General features: G+C 38.3%; 1 long non-coding RNA gene across 3 annotated transcripts in view; it reads left to right on the top strand.

Annotated features, from left to right (window-relative positions):
• The first annotated feature begins 2,625 nt into the window (after nt 1-2,625).
• LOC119862657 overlaps nt 2,626-23,810 on the top strand; it is a 210,720-nt gene continuing 189,535 nt past the window's right edge. Inside the window, exon 1 of one of the 3 annotated variants that reach the window (XR_006274763.1) lies at nt 2,626-2,706. This is a non-coding gene — a long non-coding RNA (uncharacterized LOC119862657). The remainder of the gene's footprint in view (nt 2,707-23,810) is intronic. The other 2 variants (XR_005295315.1, XR_006274764.1) reach the window with 2 other exon arrangements.

Genomic DNA, 23,810 nt, shown 5'->3' on the forward strand with positions numbered 1-23,810 from the left:
TTCTATCTCCCAGTATACTCACCCCTTCAGCATCCCCAAGTACCTGCTCCAGCTCCCCTTCCCCCATCCTCCAGCAGTGTCCTCTTTTTGGGAACCTGAAACATGGTAACCCTGCTTGGTACCATTCCAAGTAATTCCACTCCATGCTTAATGTTTAAGTCCTCCAAATATTTGAAGACTGTGATGCCTCCTCTTTGTTTTTTAGCTGTACTTCTTTAGTTCATATATCACCTATTCAGTCCCTAATAAATTCTGTTTTTCTCTGAACAAACTGACCTCCCCAACTGAACTCCTTCCAGTCTGTCATTTTTTTTAACTCATAAATGCTATATGGAAACATAGGAATTGCCATATTGGATCAAAACCAAGGTCCACCTTAGAAAGAGGGTCACAGCAAAATTGAACAGAGGCACTATTATCTCCCTGCTCACTCTATGGTGTGATGATCCTGTGTATGCATTGCTCCTTTTTGACATCATGCCACATGTAAACTCACATCTAGTTAGCTCCCCATGATTACATCTAGGTCTTTTTCAAGCATTATGCTCTCCAGGTTTCGGGCCCCTGTTTCTTGCCAGCATTTTAAATTATTTTCTCTAAGATCTATTAGGCTGTTTTGTTTCCTCAAAAGTGAATCTCCTATTCTTTTCTCCATATAATTGATTAGTCTGCCTGTGATTGTTAATAGTAATTTCTGAGAAAAGGTAGGTGAAGTAATACCTTTTATTGGACCAAATTTTTTTGCTGGAAAGGACAAACTTTGGAGCTTCACAGTGCTCTTTCTCAGATCTGGAGAAGGTAATCTGAGTGTCTAAGATCTCAGTCAATAGTAGTTACTGTCTGCAGTGTTGCCATGTTGGTCCCAGGATATTAGAGAGATAAGGTGGGTGAGGTAATATCTTTTACTGGACCAACTTCTTACAGATAGCTCTTTTTTCTTTCCCAGACCTGAAGAAGAGGTCTGTGTAGGTCTTGTCTCTGTCACCAACAGAATTTGGTCGAATAAAAGATATTACCTCACCTACCTTTTCTCTCTAATAGTAATTATTGTCAAATATGGGGGAAAAGGGAACAAACAAAAAGTCTCTTTGCATCAAATGGAGTCTAGTACCTTAACATTTTAGCAGATTCTTTAACAATGCTAAATCTGCAAAACTATTTCCATTTAATTCCCCATTTCCTGTTTCTAGTGCCTTGGAAGCTGCAAGACGGAGTCATGAGGATAAACAATCACAAAGACTGATTCCACGAATCTCGAGGGCAGGGACCATATCTGCCTTTGTGTATAAATTGCACCATGCACAATATGGCCCTGATCCTGACTGTGGACTCTGGGCACTGGTGTTATATAAATATTAAATTGTTTAGCACTAATTAGACTCATTAAGCTTGGAGAGATTCTGCTTTTCACTAAACAATGTCTCTATTGGTTAATTACCAGACCATTCGGTGGCCAAATTAGGGTCAGTAAATGTGATTTGCATTGACTAGTTTGTATGATTCCACAAAGATAAACAATAAACCCTAAGTGCCCTAAAGTGAAGTTGCAGTTTTCATATGAGACCAGAAAGTTCAAGGGAGACTGATGCATGCTGATTTGTTTATATGTTAATCAGTTTTTCTTAATTAGTTATGAATTTAAAATACCATATGCAGAGACCTTTCACTTCTAAATTGCTGAATTTTTTATTACATCAGGGTAGGAAGCCCTCTACAAAAGTAGTTTGGACCATACTCCTTAAAATAACTCCATAATCCCCTTCTGAATTTGCAGCTCATGTTTTAGTCATCAAAACAAATATACTGCTCAATATTGTAGGCAATGATAACACCGTGGTAAACACAGGAAATGCTTTATTAATATGATCTAAGCATTTAATTGCTCCCTTATAGTTTAATCTTATCTTTACACATTGAAGCAGTACATATTGTACATTTCTGATCCTCAAAGGACAACTTTTCATATGGCATTGTAGAATAAGACATTATCACCAGCTACCTGACAGGCCTGTAATGTTGCTTGTCAGTCGATGGGCTAGGAAGTTTATTATAATTGTGAAAGGGATGTACAAAAGAAAAAGTCGTCATCTACCATGAATATAGGGTTCCCATCAAAAATGAAATATCAGAATCCAGTAAAGCCGAGAGCAAAAATTTCAATCTATACCTTCTGTATTTCCTACCAGGTTAAAACTTTGGAAACAAAATTTAAAGTTCTGAATATTAAAGGGACACTGCAAGATGATTTAAACTCAACATTTAGGGGTTAGTGAAACACAGCTGTAAGCCCTGTGGCTTGACCCTCTAGAGGGTAAGGAGCTCTCTGCTCCCATGTGCTGGTGAACAGAGAGAAGAAGGTCACGGAGCTGCTTCATCTGCATACCCAGAACTCCAGATGGACAGAAGCTTTAGATGGGAAGAGGCTTTCTGTCACCATGTATTGGTGAACGGGGGTGGGGTGGGAGGGGAGGGAGCGCGGAGAGGGAATATGATTGCAGAGTGAGCTTAATTTGCATATGCTTTCTACCCAGAATTCTTCAAGTGACACTTTGGGAGTCACCATAACTCTTTTGAAATTCAGAATTGGTTGGGTAGAGGAACTGACCCAGGGAGGAGGGGAAGATTTGTTGTGTGTAGCAATGTTTCTGTGTAGGTATTTCATATGCTGCTAGTATGCAGAGAGAGCTCTTTAGTACAGCTATAGAGGTGAGTGAACTCTGATTAAGCCTCTTTTACTCATCACTTATAAAAGCTGAAAGAACTGTAGCTGCTTTAGGCAGTAACTGGATAAGAATAGACAGCACTTTCTAAGAGGCTGGAGATAAGTCTACTTGAGTGTGCCTCAGGACTAATGGACCATGCTACCTATTGATGCTAAATGATGAGTGGGGATTAGCAGATGGGGAAAAGGGAAGTGATGTAATAAAGGATCATTTGCCTATTGGATGTTCACACTGATTGGCAGTAGTGTTAACTTGGTCCATCACCTAAGTTACCAAAGTGTTTTATTTATCATTCATTTAGAGATAGTGTTTCCTAAGATGATGCTGTATTCCTTTTCCCTATAACAAAGTTTTCCTTGTTTCATGTATAGACTCTGAGCTTGTGAGAGGAGAAGTATTGCTGATTAAGGGTACCAAGTGATTGCAGAAATTTTGGGTGGGGGCTCAAGCTGGTGGTGTTTGTAAGTTTTTAAGAGGGATGCCTAGCTATTTGAATGGCCATTTTTGCTACTGCTAACCACCTGACAGAAAGGTTACATAATGTATTATAAAACCTAACCTCAATAGAAATATGGATCCTGATCTAAAGACCATTGAATATCTACTCCTCTGCACTTTTCTGCTAAAGCCTGCCAAAATTAGTGCATCCCCCATCTTGTGCGTACAAACAGCAATTTGTGTTTGTGAACTGAGAAGTTGGATGACTAATTATATGTAAACAGACTGGGGTTTTCCATCACAGAAATGGAAGTCATCTTGGGACTAACTAAAATATGGCACTAAGGATCTTACAAGCATATATTTTAAAAGGGGAGTCTGTGGGGTGGGGAGGGAGGATGGATAAGAGGCCTTTTTCAGTGATGAAGGAAAGCTTAGAAGTGGATTTCTTCCTTTCTGTGAAAGGGCTGCTATTTGTTCCTTCTGTGAATTCTTCTGAGGAAGTTGCTCACATGGGAGGAGAAGTAGAGCAGGTGAAGAAACAGATTTATTGCTTTCCATCTGCCATGGTAGTGTTTCTCATGAGATTGATAGTTAACTAATCAGCCTCCTCTCAGTGCCTCTGAGTCAATCATATGCAAGGCAAACAGGTCTGATTGATCACTCAGCCCTAGCAACGGGGGAGTCAGCCGGGCTGATTTCTCAATGTAAATATGTTGGGTGCATAGGGAGAATTTGAAACTCAGTTTAATAGCTCCTGATTACTTTAATCTCTCCTCTTTTTGAATCTCCAGGTGACTAATCTGGTGGGTAATGTTTAGCCCTGAAATATGTTGTGGCAAGTTAAATTTATCCTCTGATCATTAACTCCTTGATTTCGTTACCAATTTTTTTTATTTTTCTTTAAAATGTCTTTGTTTTTGTTTTAATAGGCATGGAAAAAGAAGGATGTAGTAAAATGGACTGGTATCTTAAGATTCTATGCATTTTGTACAACAGGTTCCTTCAATAGTTATGGTCTGACAGCCTGACTCAGCAGAATAGTTTTGCATCTTTCAAGATGGTTCTAGATCAGTCAACTTTCTGCCTAGTCATACTGGTGACAGGTTCTAGGAGCATCTATAAAGATGCAGAACTATTTTGCTGACTCAGCCTGGCAGCCAGAATGTAACTATGCAGGGAACCTAACATCCTTGTGACGTTGTACAAAACATCAAGAGAGCAGTCCATTTTACTACACCTTCTTTCCCTTATCTGTCTCACAATGATGCCCAGGAGGAAGAACCAGCAGAGGGCTCCCAAAATTGTTGATGAGAGCTAAATTAGAGACTCTATAATCTATTGGCCACCTGCAAACACTTATGTAGGTCAGTGGGATGACTAATATTAGTAAAGTTACTGGCCTTAGTGTTTGTACAATACATCCCAAATGAGCACACTGGTATTCAGAAAAACAATCACCAGGTAAAGTTTCCATTCTCCCTTCCTACTTTCTAAATTTAAAATATAATTAATTTTAAATATTGATGAGCATGTTTCTCTCAGAAGATATTTTCTCTCCTACTTCCGTAAAAGCCATTTCGAGGGCTATCTTAGAAATATTGCATTGAGTGAGTAGAATTTTTTTTAAATAGATTTTAAATTATTTATGTGTTGGACTCTTAGTCCACAGTTATCGTGCAAAAGCAGAATCACACAGAGCATTTGCTGTAAAAATAAACTTATTATGATGTTATCTGATTAAAATTATGACCATATAGATCATTGTTGCAACCACTGTTATACATTTGCAACCAATCTTGTACAAAGGTTGTAAAGTAAAGTGTCTATGGAAAGGCTATGATTTGCTGGTTATGATTATGCTATCTGTATGCATGTGTCATTTTTGTATTTGAAGTTATGAGTATTGGTTCTATACCTGGTTTTCAAGTATTTGCTCCTGGGGTAATGCCCACGAGGTATTTAGCCTGCACATCTTGAAGGGACTATTCTAATTGAGTGGCCCATCAAAAGAACATTTAAGTTCTAGCATTAATGGGAGCATTCTAACCAAGGAATTGAGGACCTTCCAATAATCTGGAAGCAAACAGAGACTTGACTTAAGCCAGCAGTTTATTCCCTCACTGCTACAAGCCTGAACCAAGAACTTCGCAATTATTGTATATATTTGATTCCTTTAACTAATTTTAATCTTTCTTTCTTCCTTTCTTCCTTCCTTTCTTTCCATAAACCTTTAGATTTTAAATACTAAAAGATTGGCAACAGCATGATTTTTGTGTATGTGGCTGGTCCTTTGGGATCAGAAGAACACTTTGATTAAACTGGTTTTAAAGAACCACTCACCTTTAAGTCTAGTGTTTTTGGTGGTGATATAAGAGGTCTGGAATGCCTAAGGAAACTGCTTTTCTGACTTGTTGTTAGCCAGTGTGGTGAAACAGAAGTTTACTTTTGTTGCTGGTTTGGTATATCATGGGAGAATAACCACTAGTTTGGGATGTGTCCGCCCTATTTCTCAGCAGATTATCCTGAATTTGGTATTCTGAGTTGTGACCAACAAAGGTACAGTTACAGTTATATTGTCTCAGTATCAGAGTGTGTCAGAGAAATTTCCACAAGATCCCCTGATTTATCTGATACCAAATTGCAAAGAGTCTTTTTAATACTATTTTCACCAGCATAGTTAAGTATTAGAACCTAATTTTCGGGGGTTGTATTGTTTCTTTTCAAATAAATACTATCAGTACTGAAATCTGAATAGCGCATTACCATGTGTCCTTACAGTTATTGAAACTGGCAATGAATTTCTTTATACCTTATGCTTAAAGCTGGCACTTCATTAATATTGCAATAACTTAAATATGTCTTAGAGCAGTGGTGGTTGATGTAAACAAACTGTCTTATGGACCGCCAGCAGATTACCCTGATGGGCCGCAGGTTGTCCACCACTCTGTATTTTCCACGAAACGCATCCGATGAAGTGAGCTCACGAAAGCTTATGCTCAAATAAATTTGTTAGTCTCTAAGGTGCCACAAGTACTCCTTTTCTTTTTGCGAATACAGACTAACATGGCTGCTACTCTGAAACCTGTTTTAGAGTGTATCTCTATCAAATCTTTCTTCCAGTCTATGCATGGGATCCCATTGACTTTAGGTGAAGCTGTTTTAATCCAGAGAAGTAGTTCTAATATGAGATGCTCGTAGCACCTAATTTCAGTAAGTATCTGCTTTACATTTTTCAGTCCTAGGGTCCTGATTCTGCTCTACTAATTACATTAGTTTTATATAGTACAACTATGACTTTGGTGGAATAACTCCTGATTTACACTGGCCCAAAGGAGGTCCTAGAGGAGAACAATCAATATGGTAAGAATTTAAAATAACTAAAAAGCATCATTCCTTTGAGCCAGTCCAGCCCCTGTAAAGAGTACAGTTGAGCACTTGGGAATGGTGAAAACTATATTAAAATTACTGTGCACTTGTTTCTCTATATGCCTCCTGGTTGGTTTTCTAATCTGAGAGGCCTACTGAGAAACTTAAGAACTCTTATCAGTTACTCTGATGATAAATTCATCAAGACACAGCTTTTGCAATACTTTGTTGTTTCTAATTGAATTATTTTGATGTAACTGAAATGATCCTAGAAATGTCTTTCCACTGGGAAATACAAGAGCAAAAAAGAACATGATAATAAAGAAATCATGAAGAAAGCTTTGTGAAGAGTCGGGTGATTCCAGAAACAGACGGGTAGAATGTTTCTCATTTCCTGCTTGTACCATCTCAATATACTTCAACAAGTGAACCATATTTTATCATCAGCATCTCCCATCCAAGTACAGCAGTTTGCTCTGATTAGTGATCCATTGCCTTTTATTGAGCTGAACTTAAAGGATGATTAAAAAAAATAGAGGAAAAAGCTAAGAATTTCTCTAGGGATGAATCATCTTAAAATACTTTCAGCTTGGAACTGGCTTACTTGTTGAAGAAGTCTACACACTTTTATCTGCCTTTATAGACTTTGATAAAATGTACAAGAGAGGACCTCAGAATGAAATCAAGGATGGTAAATGTTATATATATAAAAAGAGATATTGGGTTTCTTCTGAATACAAGCTTGAAAATTTACAAAGATTGTTTTTGGAGAAATAAAATTAAAGCCCTTGTTCTTAAGGGTTGCTTAATTCTTGTCTATTCTTTAAGTCACTCACATCAAAAGGCATGGCAGTCTATATGAATTATTCTTCATATAATAGAAGTTATTCTTCTTTACTTCCCATCCCTACAGATTGACAGAGCCAGAAAAGTACCCAGAAGTCACCTACTTCAGTACAGGCCCAACAAAGAAAATAACAGAACGCCACTAGCCATCACCTTCAGCCCCCAACTAAAACCTCTCCAAAGCATCATCAAGGATCTACAACCTATCCTGAAGGACAACCCATCACTCTCACAGATCTTGGGGGACAGGCCAGTCCTTGCTTACAGACAGTCCCCACAACCTGAAGCAAATACTCACCAGCAACCACATACCACACAACAGAACCACTAACCCAGGAACCTATCCTTGCAACAAAGCCCGTTGCCAACTCTGTCCACATATCTATTCAGGGGACACCATCATAGGGCCTAATCGCGTCAGCCACACTATCAGAGGCTCATTCACCTGCACATCTACCAATGTGATATGTGCCAGCAATGCCCCTCTGCCATGTACATTGGTCAAACTGGACAGTCTCTACGTAAAAGAATGAATGGACACAAATCAGACGTCAAGAATTATAACATTCAAAAACCAGTCGGAGAACACTTCAATCTCTCTGGTCACTCAATTACAGACCTGAGAGTCGCTATTCTTCAACAAAAAAACTTCAAAAACAGACTCCAACGAGAGACTGGATTGGAATTGGAATTAATTTGCAAACTGGATACAATTAACTTAGGCTTGAATAGAGACTGGGAGTGGTTGGTCATTACACAAAATAAAATTATTTCCCCATGTTATTCTCCCCCCCCCCCCCCGGCGTTCCTCAGATGTTCTTGTCAACTACTGGAATGCTGGAAATGGCCCACCTTGATTATCACTACAAAAGGTTTTCTTCCTCCCCCTCCCCCGCTGGTATTAGCTCATCTTAAGCGATCACTCTCCTTACAGTGTGTATGATAACACCCATTGTTTCATGTTCTCTGTGTATATAAATCTCCCCACTGTATTTTCCATATTTTCCACTGAATGCATCCGATGAAGTGAGCTGTAGCTCACGAAAGCTCATGCTCAAATAAATTTGTTAGTCTCTAAGGTGCCACAAGTACTCCTTTTCTTTTTGCGAATACAGACTAACATGGCTGCTACTCTGAAACATCCTTAAATAGTTGCTGATGTGACACACTCCCTCTTTCTATATGTGAACTGTAAATTACATATGGCATGGACCTTAATTAACTGCTATATTATTAATGCAGACTCTCACAGACTATTTCTGAATTAGACTGTATGGCCTACATTTTCAAAAGTGGCAATTAACTGAAGTCCATTGATGTCATTTTGAATGGTGAGTACTCAGCAGCTCTGATAATTAGGATCTTACCTCCCTGGGGAAGAGACCATGTCTTCTGTACAGCCTTGAGCCTGCTGCATGTTCTCAGTATATAACACTCAACAATTCTGTAATGTGCTTTGAATTTCATCAAAGAAACATATTATACAAACACATAACATTATTAAAGTATAGGCCTTTTATATGCTGAATCAGACTGTAATGGACTAGTAGACCAGGCCTAATTTCACTAAGACTATGCTAGAAAAGGGTTGCTTATATTAAAGCTGGGGGAAAATTCAGAAACCTTTATAACTTAAAAATGCAGATTAGAATTGACTGAAACACCATGTGAATTAATGGTGAGTTTGCTGAATTGTTTCAGTTGGAAAAAATAAATCAACAAAAAATAATTTTTTGAAATCCAATGTTTGACTTTCCAACTTTGAAATCACTTTTTGTTTTTAATTTTACCTCAGTTTTATTACCTTTTTTTATAGAAGACTTTAAAAAAAGTTGGAAACTAAACATTTAATTTTGGATTGAATTAAACATTTTGACAGGCCAAAATCATTTTTACTTTTTTTGGTTCATTAGATCTAGTATAGCTATCCTAGTGTAAATGCAGCTTATACCAGCAAAAGAGTGCTTTTGCCAGCGTAAGTTGTATCAGTTTCTAGAACAAAATAAACTCTAGTGCCCAAATAACTTTTTTTGTTGGGATATCTGTGTCAACACTAGGGCTTTTGCCACTATAGAAATATCCTAATGTTGGCTAGGGCTGTGACCTTTTTTACTCTACCAGCAAAAGTTTTTTCTAGTGTAGATCCTGCCCTTAGTTTTATGATCTTTGCTAAGTTACTAGTGCAAAATACTTCCAATCACAAATCTACTGCATATAACTTCAGTATCATTTGTTGGCACTTCTGTTCAATTCTGTTTTTAACAGAGCCCAAGCACTCAGCTACCAAGGAGACCAAATTATCTCTTTTTCTAAACCTGTCATCTTCACATCAGCTTGAGGTCACTAGAAGGACAGCCCGAAGGAACTTGCTTTGTGACTCTGACTCCACAGCTGACTTGTTGATAAACAGAAAAATTCAGCTTACCAAGGTTCCAGTATACAGCAGCACAAATATTTACTCAAAAGTGGAAAGCAAAATAATATATGAAGACTAAGCTTTCATTTTCTCTACTTTTCTATCTTCTATTAGAAAACTCCAGTAAAAAGTTTTTCTTCCATAAAGGACAGAGACAGTATAGCATTCTGATGGAAGGCTCTGCTTTTCTCCCCTGGTCAACTTAAAATCAGATGTGAATGTTCTTCTGATATTTATGGTATGTCATTGTCTGTGAAGTAAATCTTAACAGTCACCCAATATACCACTTTTTAAAGATTAATGTTGTATATCACAAGAAACCTAAGATCATTTGCAGCAGACACAAAACAAAATTGTAGGAAATAGTTATTGCCCTATATATATTTTTTTCCACCAAATGCATCCGATGAAGTGAGCTGTAGCTCACGAAAGCTTATGCTCTAATAAATTTGTTAGTCTCTAAGGTGCCACAAGTACTCCTTTTCTTTTTGCGAATACAGACTAACACGGCTGCTACTCTGAAACCTGCCCTATATTTATCCATTATAAGAGGGACATTTTATTAAGTAAATGGACAACTAAACTGACTGTTTTTGTATACAAAGATGGCAGAAATCACTGCCAATAGAGACCAATGGTCTGCTTTTCAGAGGTGCCAAGACTGAATCTTCCAGATGTTGATGGGAATTGTGGGTGCTCAGCATCTCTGAAAATCAGACCATTAATGCTTGATTCCGATAACACTCATTTTGGTATAAATCAGCAGTTATTGCATAAGTGCCTCTGGAGGACACAATTGTACTGCTTCATATAATATTCACCTGCTCAAACTTGTTGAATGTCTTTGATCAGCAATTTAAATGTATATTCAGTATCAATTTGTATATCTTTATCAGTGATGATTTCAATGGGGTTTTTGTATTTCGTTTGAAAAGAATAAAATTAGAATTATGAGTTTTCACAATCTGAGGCTTGAAATATTTTTATTTCTTAAATCTACCAAAATCTGAGAGCAATTTCTCAACTATCATAGCCCTAGGCTAAGTCATACAATGTGCATATAATGGAAAGTTTAGAAGGGGTTACTTTTTATGTTTTTCAAGCTAAAGTGGAACTAGTTTCTTCGAGTGGGATTTGAACACTGGAGACAAAATGTCCTATCTCTGTTTGTGTCTTGTCAGATTTATCAGGCTGGCTTTTGTTGGATTGATCCACTTTCATAGATAACATCTGAGACACAGACCTTTTGAGATCCATATGGCAAAACCAATGACATTTCTTTTATTATCCACAGTCTGTCTTGACTGTTTGTTTTTTTTTTTCAATTATAGTTGGAAAAAACAGAAAATTACAGGACCAGAGAGGTGAAGCAGATTCCCTGGCAGACACTCTTATTTATTTTATGCAGGGTATTTTTCCCTATCCTTTTTCCCATACACTCTCCCTTCTCACAGCTATTTCAGCTAGGAAAGTAATTATAGACAACCCCAGAGAGCCTATAAACACTTCCAAAGCCAATTCTTGTTATAAATGAGCCCCTAGGAAGTCAGAAGCTTTGCAGTATTTTTTAACCCTGGACCTGGATTAGATGTCAGGCCTAAACACTTGATTCACAAAAAGACAGAACCCATCCCCCGCTCAACCAAAATATACCCAGATGACTGTGTAGGAGTTTGCTTCAATATCTTTGTGGAATAAATCTGTATAGTGTATAGTTTTTGAGTGCTTGCTATGTGTGTAAGGACAGGTTTCAGAGTAGCAGCCATGTTAGTCTGTATTCGCAAAAAGAAAAGGAGTACTTGTGGCACTTTAGAGATTAACAAATTTATTTGAGCATAAGCTTTTGTGAGCTACAGCTCACTTCATCGGATTTTCCACTGAATGCATCCGATGAAGTGAGCTGTACCTCACGAATGCTTATGCTCAAATAAATTTGTTAGTCTCTAAGGTGCCACAAGTACTCCTTTTCTTTTTATATGTGCAAGCACACTCACTGATTTCAGAAAATTACTCCTAAAATTCACATAGAAGACTGTGACAGACTTATCATAACAGGATTTTTCTGTTTTTTTCCCCCCTTGTAATTTTAATTGCCATCTTCAAATTGTATTCCTAATGAAATTAGAAATCATGAAATGGGGGAGAGGGTTTAATTTTAAATTTACAAGGAATCATGGATCAGCACATTGTCAGAGCCTCTGGAATTCAAGAGGTGATAAAGAGAGTGGTTATTTATCTCTCACAGGAGCCCATTGTGAACAATACACATTGTCCCCTTAACTTTCTCCAGCTGCTGGTAGAAATGAACACACCTTCGGTCCAATTAAGTGAGGCCAGTTTGATGCATGCTGAGCCAAGGGGTAAATACAAAATGTGGTCTTTTTAATTAAATCAACCAGGAGAGATTGTTAGAGGCTTGCTCCGGTGTCAAATTGGGGGAAAGTACCCTTCTAAGCTCTGCCCACAAACCAAGCTCCATCCAGCTGAAATGCCAAAATGAGACCCTGCTTACATGGGGCTGTGCATATGTTGACTACATAATCATATGGGATCTGTGGGCACCTCTGACTTGACTGTCTTTGCAGGACATAAATATACTCGTGGGCTCTTCAGGCTAAGTTCCCCTGGTTGGGGCTCAGATGTCCTGCTGGTCTCTGTTGGCTCCATGGGCCAGGCTTTCTTAATTGGCGGGGAGGAGGAAGTAAGTAGTGGTTGTGATGGACTGATATGTCTGTATCAAAGATCTTCCCTTGACATTGTAACCACTATTTTTATGAATGTGACTTGCATTTTGAGTTGTATAATGTGACTGCCTAGAGATTACAACAGTCTATAAACCACGTAACCCCAGCCCCTCAGCTTTTTCCCCCTATGATTGGAGAGGGGTTAAGGAGTTTAAAAGAAAGCTAGACAGCTCAGTAAGGGGGGAAATAGCAGATAGGATAGGGGGATGGACCTATCCCAAGAGCTTCTGACTAAAGGCATAATAGGAGTCCTTGCTGAAGGGAAGGGGGATTTGCAAGTGGCAGCTTTCCCAGGTCCGAGCTTATCTTTTAAGGATTCCTTCATTTAGATTGTTTGTGAGACTGAGACCATGCCTGGTCTGGGAAAGTAAGTAGTAAGAAATGGCCAGGAGAGGCAGCCTCAAACATTGCTGGGTGCTTGACACTGCTGCCACCTATAGCGCCCTAGGACAGAGCCTGAGGGAGGGCTCGGGCTCCTGTACCAACCACCCTCCCATGACGTGGGAACAAACTGTTCCTCCTGCCCCAGGGGGTATAGAGACATTGTAAGCCCTGAGGCAAGGGCAAGTAGCCCACAGGGGCCTGGCAGTGGGCTGAAGACTCTTCCTTGAGGACACACTGGGCATATATACATTGCTGGTTTCTGTTACCCTGGAAGGGGGTGGACTCAACTGGTGACCCTGGCCAGACTGCCGGTCATTACCTACCAGAAGAGGAACTGCCAATGCACTGGAGTGACTCCTGGCAGGGGACACCAGAGATGGGGTAACCTAACTGCTAGGCAGCACCACCAGTAAGCTCAACCCTGTCCCAGTCACATAAGATTTCTTCTTGTGTTATCACTCTACCACCTAGCTTTGCAGTAATGCTGTTCCTGGAGAAACCTTCTCCCTCCCCCCCCCCCCCATGTTTCCTAAATTGTGCTTGGGCCTTGTTATATCTACAGTACCTTTTGACTGCACTGTGTTCCAAGGGAATTCTGTGTTGGTACATGTCACATGGATGTGTTTCCTCTAGCATATCTGCTGTTGAATCTGTTAGTGCTCAGTAGGCAGTGCAAACAGGAGAGCATTTGAAACACAATCTCAGTTTTAAAATGAATTCAAACCAGAGTCTGCCTCACTGTGGTATAAATGGCTCTGTCTGTTGGGGGTGGGTCCTGGGTAGGGAAGATGGAGGCAGGACAAGGCATACACTGAACAACTTTTGAAACTGGGCACTCCAACTTGTCCCTATAGATGTTGGAAACAGGACAATGGGTCCAGAATTGGAGATCTGGATCTGAATATCCTCTAGGCTCAGGGATGTTCAGATCTTGAATCCACAATTGGGATTGTGTCTTTTGATAAGATTGCGAGCTAAACAGATATTGCTAGGTGTGATGAATTAGGATGAGAAACCTATGGCAGGAATGCTTTTTTCTCCCCTACCTTATTACATGTGGACAACATCACAATGAAATGATGTGCTCTACCGTACTTAGCCAGTCATTAAGATTTGACTTTTTGTTCTGGTCCTTGGAGCTAGGACAGATGAAACTGCAGACAGGCACTTCCCCCAATACCACCACCCACTGTTACAGTCCACACTGCAAGGCACAAGTAGCATGTTTTTATAGCATATGAACACTAGTCTCTGCAAAATGGTGTGGATGTCATGATTGGAATGGCAGAGTGATGATTTATTCCAAGGATCCTTTCTCCCACTGATATGCCCCACGGATCCTGTTTTAGGAATTGATGGCATTGTAACTGCATACCTGCTGCAACTGAACAAGACGATGGGCTGGATTGTTTCCACCTGTCATGTTTTGCTCTCTGGAAAAATATTTTTGTGGGGTTTTTTTTGTCTAGATAACTCTCCTTTCAAAGAAAAACAATAAAGAGAGAACAAATAAATAGACTCTTCTAGTGGCAAAGCGATGCAGCTCATGGGAGCAAAGGTGGCACCTCCGCAATTGCAGGTACTAGAGCTATCTTTGATACCTATGGATCCTGGGGCCACTCCAGGTCCTGGTGTTACTTAGAGCTGGCTCAGGGCTCCCTTCTGTTCCTTAATTTCTTGGTTTGTTTCCTCCTAAATTTAGCGTACACGATGGAGAGCTTTGCACAAGACAAAACTAGGCTTAATAGTACACAAGTTCATGCTGTGTGTAGCAAATGGACTTACACAGCTCAGTTTTTCATTGTCCAGATTCCTGGGAGGTTAAAGCCAACTGAGCTCACATCTTTGGATGTTAATTTTAATGTGCATGTCATGTTTGAAAAATGTCATCAGAAAAGGACTGAATAATACTTGTTGCGTATTCAACTGAAGTACATAATTGCTCCAGCTGACATGTATGAATGCACTTTCATTATCGTGTCAAGAGGACACTTTGTGCTTATCAATGAACAGTGTTTTGGAATAGAAATAAAATTTATTACAGCTTTTTAGAAAAACATAATTATAAAGTGCTCATGTTGGATGAGAACATTGTTTCTGAAGTGTTAACTTTAATATAAAAATGGAATTGTGACTTAAGAGGAAGACTGTATGGTATTTAGGGTTCGTTATAGTCCCATCAGGCAATATTACACTTTTGATTTGCTCATCGGTTATGTGAGGACAGTGGATGCTAATGTCAAATCTAAAGGGGAACTATAGCCCTGATCCAAGCAACAGAGATAGAAAGGACCCTTCTACTGTTTTTAAAATATTTAAACCGTTGATTTTTGAATGAATGATGAATCTTCTCACTAACCACCTTGCAACACTCCTTTTTACAGATAGGGAAAATAAGGTGGAGGCTAAGGCCAGCATTTTCCCTATACTAGTGACAGCGAATCTGGCATATACTATATGCAGTGGTTAACCGTAGTTTATTACGCCTGTAAAGCATTTTGAGATACTTCAGGATGACAATTGCTATATAAATGTGAGAGATTATTCTTAAGATAATACTCTCCAAATTAAAAGGTATTCTTGATTCCACGTTTTTCTTTGTTCTTCTAAGAGAGTTTTAGAAACTGCAGCCATACTGCTGTGCTTAAATGAATAGTCACTGTGTAAGCCTGCTTTGCTGCTGGGACAAAAGAAACTATAAGTCACATCCCACCAGAGTTTCACTGGATATATACACAAAGAGATTTGAGAGAGAATTCCAACTGAAATGCCTGTAATTGTGCTTGAACTTGAAAAGTATTACAATTCTACCGTGTACCCCTGCATATATAAAGGTGGGTTAGTTTATTTAAAAAAAGGGAAAAGGAAAGGAGAAAATAACCACTTTTGAAAATCTTTCCTCCTCTTTCTGATGGGAGCTTTTCAAAGGATTTTCTCTGCTTCATACCTCCCTGTAAACTGTCTTTGTTAGTCTTTGTACTGTCAGGGAGGTGGATAATTTTAGAGATGCAGTACTCCCACATGTCTTTTTTTCTCCCTGCAGTGCTTGTACACGCTGAATGGTGCTCAGTCATGTGAGTGCTTCCATTGACTTCAGTAGAAGTTCTCTCATAAGTGCTGTTCGTTGTGAGTCAGGGTTGCAGGCCTTTGTAACCTAACTGAAGGCCTCTGTCCTGTAGGGAATTTGGAGGACATCTACACTGCAATAAAAGACCCACGGCACAGCAATGGCTGGCCCAGGTCAGCTGACTCAGGCTTGAGAGGCTCAGGCTGCGGGGCTATAAAATTACAGTGTAGACATTTGAGCTCAGGCTGAAGCCCAGGCTCTGACACCCTCAGCTCAAACGTCTACGCTGCAGTTTTATAGTTCTGCAGCCCAAGCGACTCTGCTGACCCAGGCACTGGGATCTGGTGCCAGAGGTGTTTTATTACAGTGTAGACATTCCCCCAGAAAGGAGATTCCAGAGTGGGAGGATTAGGACACTCAGTGCCATTTAGGATCACACCCTAAGTTCCTGGTTGCTAACATATCACTAGAAGAGTTCTGATATTTGTATTTCTGATTCTTTGTGTCTTGTTTCTTTCTGACATGCTGTCCCTTCTCCCCTCTCCTCGGTGAAAGAGAAGATGGTATTTTGGTGGACAATCACAAATGATGTTAAAATTCATTTAAAAATGAGTACAATTTTACCTTGATCTTTAATTATCACTGCAGCTAAAAAAGAGGCAACTCCCTTGGAGGCAAGTTTATTTCCCTTGCTGATGCCAGGCAATAGATGTAGTGATAGAAAATACACTAATACCCCTAATGAAAGTGGAGTATTACTATTAAACATAACAAAATCTCTGATAAAATAATATATTAAATGTCTAACTTCAGCTGTTTGAACTGAGGCAATATAGAGCTAATGCTACCACTCCAGCCTAACTCCCTTTGTGTGTATTCAGTACATGCTACGAGGATCTTATGTATTATTTGTGCTGTAATATTCAGTCACAATGAAAGGAACTAATGATAGAGTGCCAGCTTTAGCTCTGAATATCCTTGGTATTGTGAGATTAAATTAGGTAAAACTACAAATAATCTTTAGTTTTGTATTTATTGTCGGCTTTCTCATGTCACTATAAATGAAAATAAAATAGAACCCACAACAAGCAGCCATTACAATATTAACTCTAGATCTGATATTGTAATGTCAATGAGTATATGAAATAATTCTATTGACATCATAATGGTACCTACAGAGCTGCAGGACAAAAAGGCCTGTTCTAAGCTCATAGGCCATATCTATTGACATTTTAATGGATTCTGTGGATAAACATTTAGGAAAAAAGATCTTCCATACATACTCCAATTGTATTTTCATTTGACACCGTAATGGCTCATTGGGATTTGTTATGATGCCAATGCCAAGGCTGGAGATATTTCCATCTCACAAATAAGAGTTAAAAATGCATCAGCAGTATGTACTGACTCAGTGGACATGACATGTTTTACTATACATGATGTAATGTCACTGGAAGTGACTTTAAATAGGTCCACAGGGCATTGACATATGATTCAAAGTCACTGGAAGTGTTAAGGTTTATCAAACTCTATTTGTTATATTAGCAGCATGATAGGGAATATTATGAAAAACTGCTTCTGTATCTGCATAACTGCTTTCAAAATTAAATACATAGCCTCTTTTATTTTTTTTTTAAATTAGAGGAAGTCGCTGGTCTGTATATCATGGGCTTTGTCTCCATTGCATTTTATTTTAAGGGTTTGATTGTTTGTTTTTTAATTAGAGCAGGTCATATATGTAGATTGAAATCCTTGCTGTGTTTAAATCATAGGCAATATTTCCATTGATTTCAGTGGGTTAGGATTCCACTCAGAGTGTGTGGAAAATTCCTGCAGTGGCAAAGGGAAGGACTAGTTCACCCAATAGCTCTGTAAGAGACTTTTTGTTTTATTATGTTTTCTGGGCTTGCAGCAGTATGTGGGAAAAATTATTACACTTCTATTACTTCCATTCATTTGATCCATTAATGTTGAACCACATTTTTAAGTTTCCCACCATAAAATAACTAAGTAGAATGAGATACCATTACATTTAAATTTAGTTTGGAGGTGGGAAGTTCACAATCACACTGCAGGGTGGTTATGGCACTATGCATTGTGATCTTTTTTTTCCAGCTATAATGTACATTCATAGATTGGTTTTTGAAGCCAGAAAGGATCATTATGATGATCTCTTCTGACTTCCTATATAACACAATAAATAGACATTATACAGAGATTGCAGGATTGAGTCCAATAACTTGTGCTTGAACTACAGCATATCTTTAGAAAGACAAAAAGAAAAGGAGTACTTGTGGCGCCTTATAGACGAACAAATGCATCCGATGAAGTGAGCTGTAGCTCGCGAAAGCTTATGCTCAAATAAATTTGTTCGTCTCTAAGGTGCCACAAATACTCCTTTTCTTTTTGTGAATACAGACTAACACGGCTGCTATTCTGAAACCTTTAGAAAGACATCCACTCTTGATTTAAAGGCATCAAGTGACGAAGAATTTATCATATTCCTTGCTAATTTATTCAAGTGGCTAGCTACTTTTGCCATCTTATTTTTTATTTGAATGCTGCTGACTTCAACTTCCAGACATTGGATCTTATGTCTTTGTCAATAACCTTGGAGACTGTTGTGACAGGCCTAGTAAATCGGCATCTCTGCTATTATCATAACTTTAAGTCCTGCCTTCTGGAGATGTCAGGGGTTATACTGAAAATGTACAGTATAACCCTTGACATCACACATACAGCAGTCAGTAGCAAAATGAGTGGGCAGACACAAAGCTTTATGGATTACCCACAATATTTCAATACATATGACCTGCCATTCAGTCCCTCAGTAGAACAAGAAAAACACATCTGTATTTCCACACTCAAAGAGATGAATATATTACATATATTTTAATCAACAATCATAAAAGTTAATTAACATATAGCACACCATAGATATTCTTCTGGTAGTGATCAGAAGGACCTAAGACTGTTTGTTTTATTATACATATAATAGTCATGATGGAGGAAGAATGGCTGCAACATCAGCTATTAGCTGAATGATTGTGTGTGTGTGTGTGTAACTGTCTCATAATTGTGCATTATGAATTTGTGAGGAGAGTGAAAGTCATACGTTTTTTCTTCTTCTTGCTAATGAGGAAAGATTGCACTTCCACACAGTTTAGTATGTTTTCTAGACACCAAGCACTGTGGAAAATGAAGACTGATATAATTCTCTGTTGGCCCAAACGAAAAAAACAAACCCAAAAACAAAGCCTAGTGTTATGCTGTGGGGCAGAAGGACCTAGAGGCACAGTTTCAGAGGACACTAAAAAAATATCGGTTTGTTTTCTCTGAAAGAGCACATAGGAAAATACAACTAAATTATAGCCACTGCACTACCCTAGTAAGTTGCTGATGGATTTGATCATGAACTCATAAGAGGTTAGTGAAAGAATTTTTATTCTTTACTCTTTTGAAATGTTAGTTCAATTTTTTTTTGAAAATTCTTTCACAATGAAGACAAATGAAGCGTCAGTGTGGACTTTATTTCTGCACCAGCAAACACCTCCCTAGGTGGTTGAACCATGAATCCAGTATAGCCCTGTTATTAATTCCACCAGCAGAAAAACAGTGTCAATTAAATCTAAGGAGATAGAAAGATAAGAAAAGGTTAAAGTACAGCAAGTGTACAAATAACATGACTCTCTCTAGAACAATATTAGTGCTTCAGTCAGTAGCCAGAGGGGTTGTTGTTGCTTACCTTTATTCTGTCTCACAGTTCTAGCAAATTCTGGAAAGAACTGGGAAGTTATTCTTTCATATTATCAAGGTGAGCTAGGGACATTACCTGCCAGAGTAATTTGTGACCAGTGGTATTTCAGAGTTCAGACATTGGGAAGATTCCTAACTTTCCAAAACTGGCTGAAGAGGTCCAGCAAAAGGGGATGTTTTCATGTGTGAAAAGGGAGATATTTTCATGTATGTTTCTGGGACCATTAAAGAATTGTAATTTTGCTGCACTTAGCCATACAGTGTTCCTAGCCCCTGAATTCCCACATTCACAACACAGTCCCTTATGAGGGAGCATCTTCAAATCACAATTTTTCATAAACATATCTCTACAACTTTAGCTGTGGCATTTTGGACAGGGGCAGAGGAAGCTACAAGGTGGGTATGAAGAAGACCAGTGATGAGAAGTTTGTTTGCTGAGACAGGAGAGGATACGGGCATGCACAACTAATTCTGCCATAGGGATAGCGATACTGTCTAGGGATTTGGTCACAGCTTGGATATTTGGAGGGAGAGGAGAATCAGGAGTCAAAGATGACTTTTAGCATGTAGGCTTAGGTGACTAGGAGGATGGAGGTGTTAACTGTGGTGTGGGATGGCTGTAGTTTTAGCTGTGTTGAATTTAAGGTGATTGCATACCACCCAGGCTGCTGTGTCAGACAATGAGTGAGAGAGATAAGATTGAATAGATGTGTGGAGAGGTAGCTTATTAATGTAGAACACATGTTAAAGCTAAAACACTTTCCGTTCACTACTGTACAGAATTACTCGGTGCTAAATTGCATCTCTACATCTGACAGATATGATTGTAGAGTATATTATTAGTTCATAATAGTCCTACCATCTTGTTCATTGAAGATAAACTGGTCTTTATTGGTCACCTATCTGACATGAATTGACAGCACTAGAGAGAGAAAAATTTCTTTTCATATATTTCTAAAGGTCATATACTTAAAGGCTTTCAAGGTGTAGTGTAAATCTCTGACCATAATTATTGATGGCAGCAGAATTAGTCTTGAGGTTTGCCATTTCATGCAGGGAACTAAAATTACAGGCTGGAGTTTCAAAGTGAAAGAAGTGATGTTAAGGTTTTTCATTTTGTTGCCAGATTCTGTCACTAGTCAGTATGGTACTTATTCTGAGGGATCTCTCAGTAACACTGAGAGACTAAGGGAAGTTGTAAAGCGATTTTGAACATACTTGAAGCTGTGAATGTTTCCTACTCGTGAACATGAAGTCATGAGTAGAAAAGGTTGATGTTGTCTGATAGAGCGTTCATCCTCCTCTGTGTCTTGCATTAAGTGACACAATGGCATTCCAAATCCATGTCAAGGATTTTTGTCTCTGGGATTTATACAGTATTTGCATAAAGCCACTCATTTCCAGTGGAAAGTTGCTTCCACGGTAGCCTAATTAAGAGAAACATGAGAGAGAAAGGAAAGTTAAGGAAGAAAACGTATGGAGAAAAGTAACAGGTGGTTGTCAGTGCTCCATTGGAAGCACTATCATTTTATCATGGTAAATTTTGTGGAAAATCATGCATTATAATGGTAGAAGTTCAAAATTAATGGTAATAGAAAAATTAAGAAGTTTATTGTAAGGCAAGTTCTCTAAATTTGTTTAAAACAGACAATATTTTACATTTGAGGACATGGCATGCACTCTTAACTACCAAGTCTCTATCCCTTGCCCCTTCCTTTATTCTTGCGTGTAGTATATTCTCTAATACGTTAATTCTTTTAAATGTCTTAGTTATTAAATGATGGGCAAACGATTTACCTTCCTCTCTCTCCCCCCAGATGCAAATATGCTTTCAAAAAAAATTTATCAATTATAATTAACATTATATTAAATATCAAAATAATATTTTTTCAAATGTTGAAGGTTTGCTAGTGTCCTACCAGATTGGGCTGCCCAACTGTTTTGTGCAGGCCTTACTAGAATGTTCATTATATTGTGTTCACTATTTCATAGTGGTTCAGCTATAGTTAGTTTTTGAACCCACTCTTATGACATTACTCCTCCTATTGTATGGAACATAGTTCTTTTTGTTCTGTGTTTGTATTGAGGTCCTGGTCCAAGACTTGGGTTCCTAGGCACTACCACACTGCTAATACTTCAGCTAATGGCCTAATGAGTTGTGTGTGTATGTTTAGAAGATTCTATCGAGAGTGCCTTTGTTAATCAGTCTCTACAAGTTCTCTACAACTGTTCATGTAATGTGTGATTAGTTTGAGTTTTCATGCTTCACTGATATGCCCATCTTTCTCTATCTGCCCACAGAGAAAATAGGCTTTATTGAATAACGTTCTTAACTTTGGCTATACCCTTTAGACTCACTATGAGAGGTTTTTTTTTTTTTAACATTTCGATGATCAGGTCAGAACTATGGAGTAAAGTCAACCCCTGTAAAAGATGAATTTCTGCTGAAGCATCTGAATAAGATTTCAAGGTCTCAAGCCTATTTCAGTCTGTATTTTGTACTAGTGCAGGCTGAATTTGGCTTACCTAACACACCAGAACATAGGACTCACTTCTCTAGAAATTCAGGTTCTAGTTCTTCATTTGTTTTTGAGCCAAAGACTGTTCAGCTAATAGCTGCTGGAATCTAATCATGAAAATCAGAGGAAGGCTTGAATCTAAACACCCTTAAACTTTTGCCCTTTGCAATTCAAATTTGGCTTTCCTTCCTGCCTAGGGATAGCAGCAGCACTTGTTAGTGGTAACAGTACTTTCTGTAACAAAGTACCACAGGAAGTTGAACAATACCAAATAATCTCAGCCTCCTCACTACATTATATTAATTATAGTGCACAAATGGCACTAACCTGTTAACGTTTGACTCGCAATGTTATCTCTTTCTAACACCAAGAAGATATTGTCCCATGTGGCACACATTTGTTTTAAAAGCTTTGAAAATACTAACTGCACAAGGATGCTTATCTGTACTAAGGCTTTTGTGTATGAGAAGCTGGTTTGTTCTAAGTGAATGAATGAGCAATTATGTTCTCAAAAGAGGATTTAGAGGGAGATACAATATTAGACAAGATTGGAAGTAACACATTGGTGGTGAAATATATTGAATTATATACTTACTCCCAGAGACCATTACTGAATAATGATTTTGACCATTACAATGAAATAGTGTATTAAGGGAATAAATGATTGTCAATAAGGTATTTAAAATCTCAGTTTCTGAACCCAGAATGCTTAGATGGTACCTGTTAACAGCAAATAAGATACTTTACCTTTTCAGACAGTAATTGGTTAGGAGAGGAACTCTGTCCTTTCGGTATTTTGTATCAGCCTCAGGGTGAAAGGGTTATATTACTCTGCCTAATGCACATTTGTTCACATCACAAAGCTAATCTCGTAGTTTTTCACAAAACTGGCAATCTCAGGAGAAACAAACTAGCATGCAAGTTAAATTACCTCTCACTCTAAAGGAGGCAAAGAATATTCTTAGATGAATAGGTCAGTGCAATATATACTGTATATAATTGATTTGTTGCATAGTAGGGCTCAGGATTAAGGAAATAACTGTAAAAATAAAAACAAAGCCTTAAAGTTTCTTTAGATGAATACCATTTGGGTAATTTTATAGCAGAATGTAATTTTTACAGACACATAGTACAGTATATTGGTTGTCTATAAACTCAGTTGTATACTGAAGAGTGCATTATCATATATTGTCTGCTGACTACCTAACTTAGTCTTTTCAATAGTGCCTGTCACCATCACACAGAAGTGTTACAATTACAATTATTGAATTTAGTTCTAGAAAGCAATAACTTTTCACTTGCAAATCAGTGGAGGTGTAGAGTAGGCGTGTTAGTAAAGAAAGGGATCCAAGTGCCATTGTATTCCATGCACAGTGAACAGACTTTCTGATGCTGTGTTCTGTAGATTTGAGTTTAAGGGCTTTTTCTTGATTTATATAATAGTAAAGGATTAAATCCTTTCCCCCAACAGTGCAATTAATCTAGACTTTCCTAAAAACCTTCTCAAGAGACTTACAGATTTAAGGAAAAGAATCTATCAGTTGTTCC

This window comes from Dermochelys coriacea, chromosome 10 (genome assembly GCF_009764565.3).
Source record: "Dermochelys coriacea isolate rDerCor1 chromosome 10, rDerCor1.pri.v4, whole genome shotgun sequence".
Taxonomy (NCBI): Eukaryota; Metazoa; Chordata; order Testudines; family Dermochelyidae; genus Dermochelys; species Dermochelys coriacea.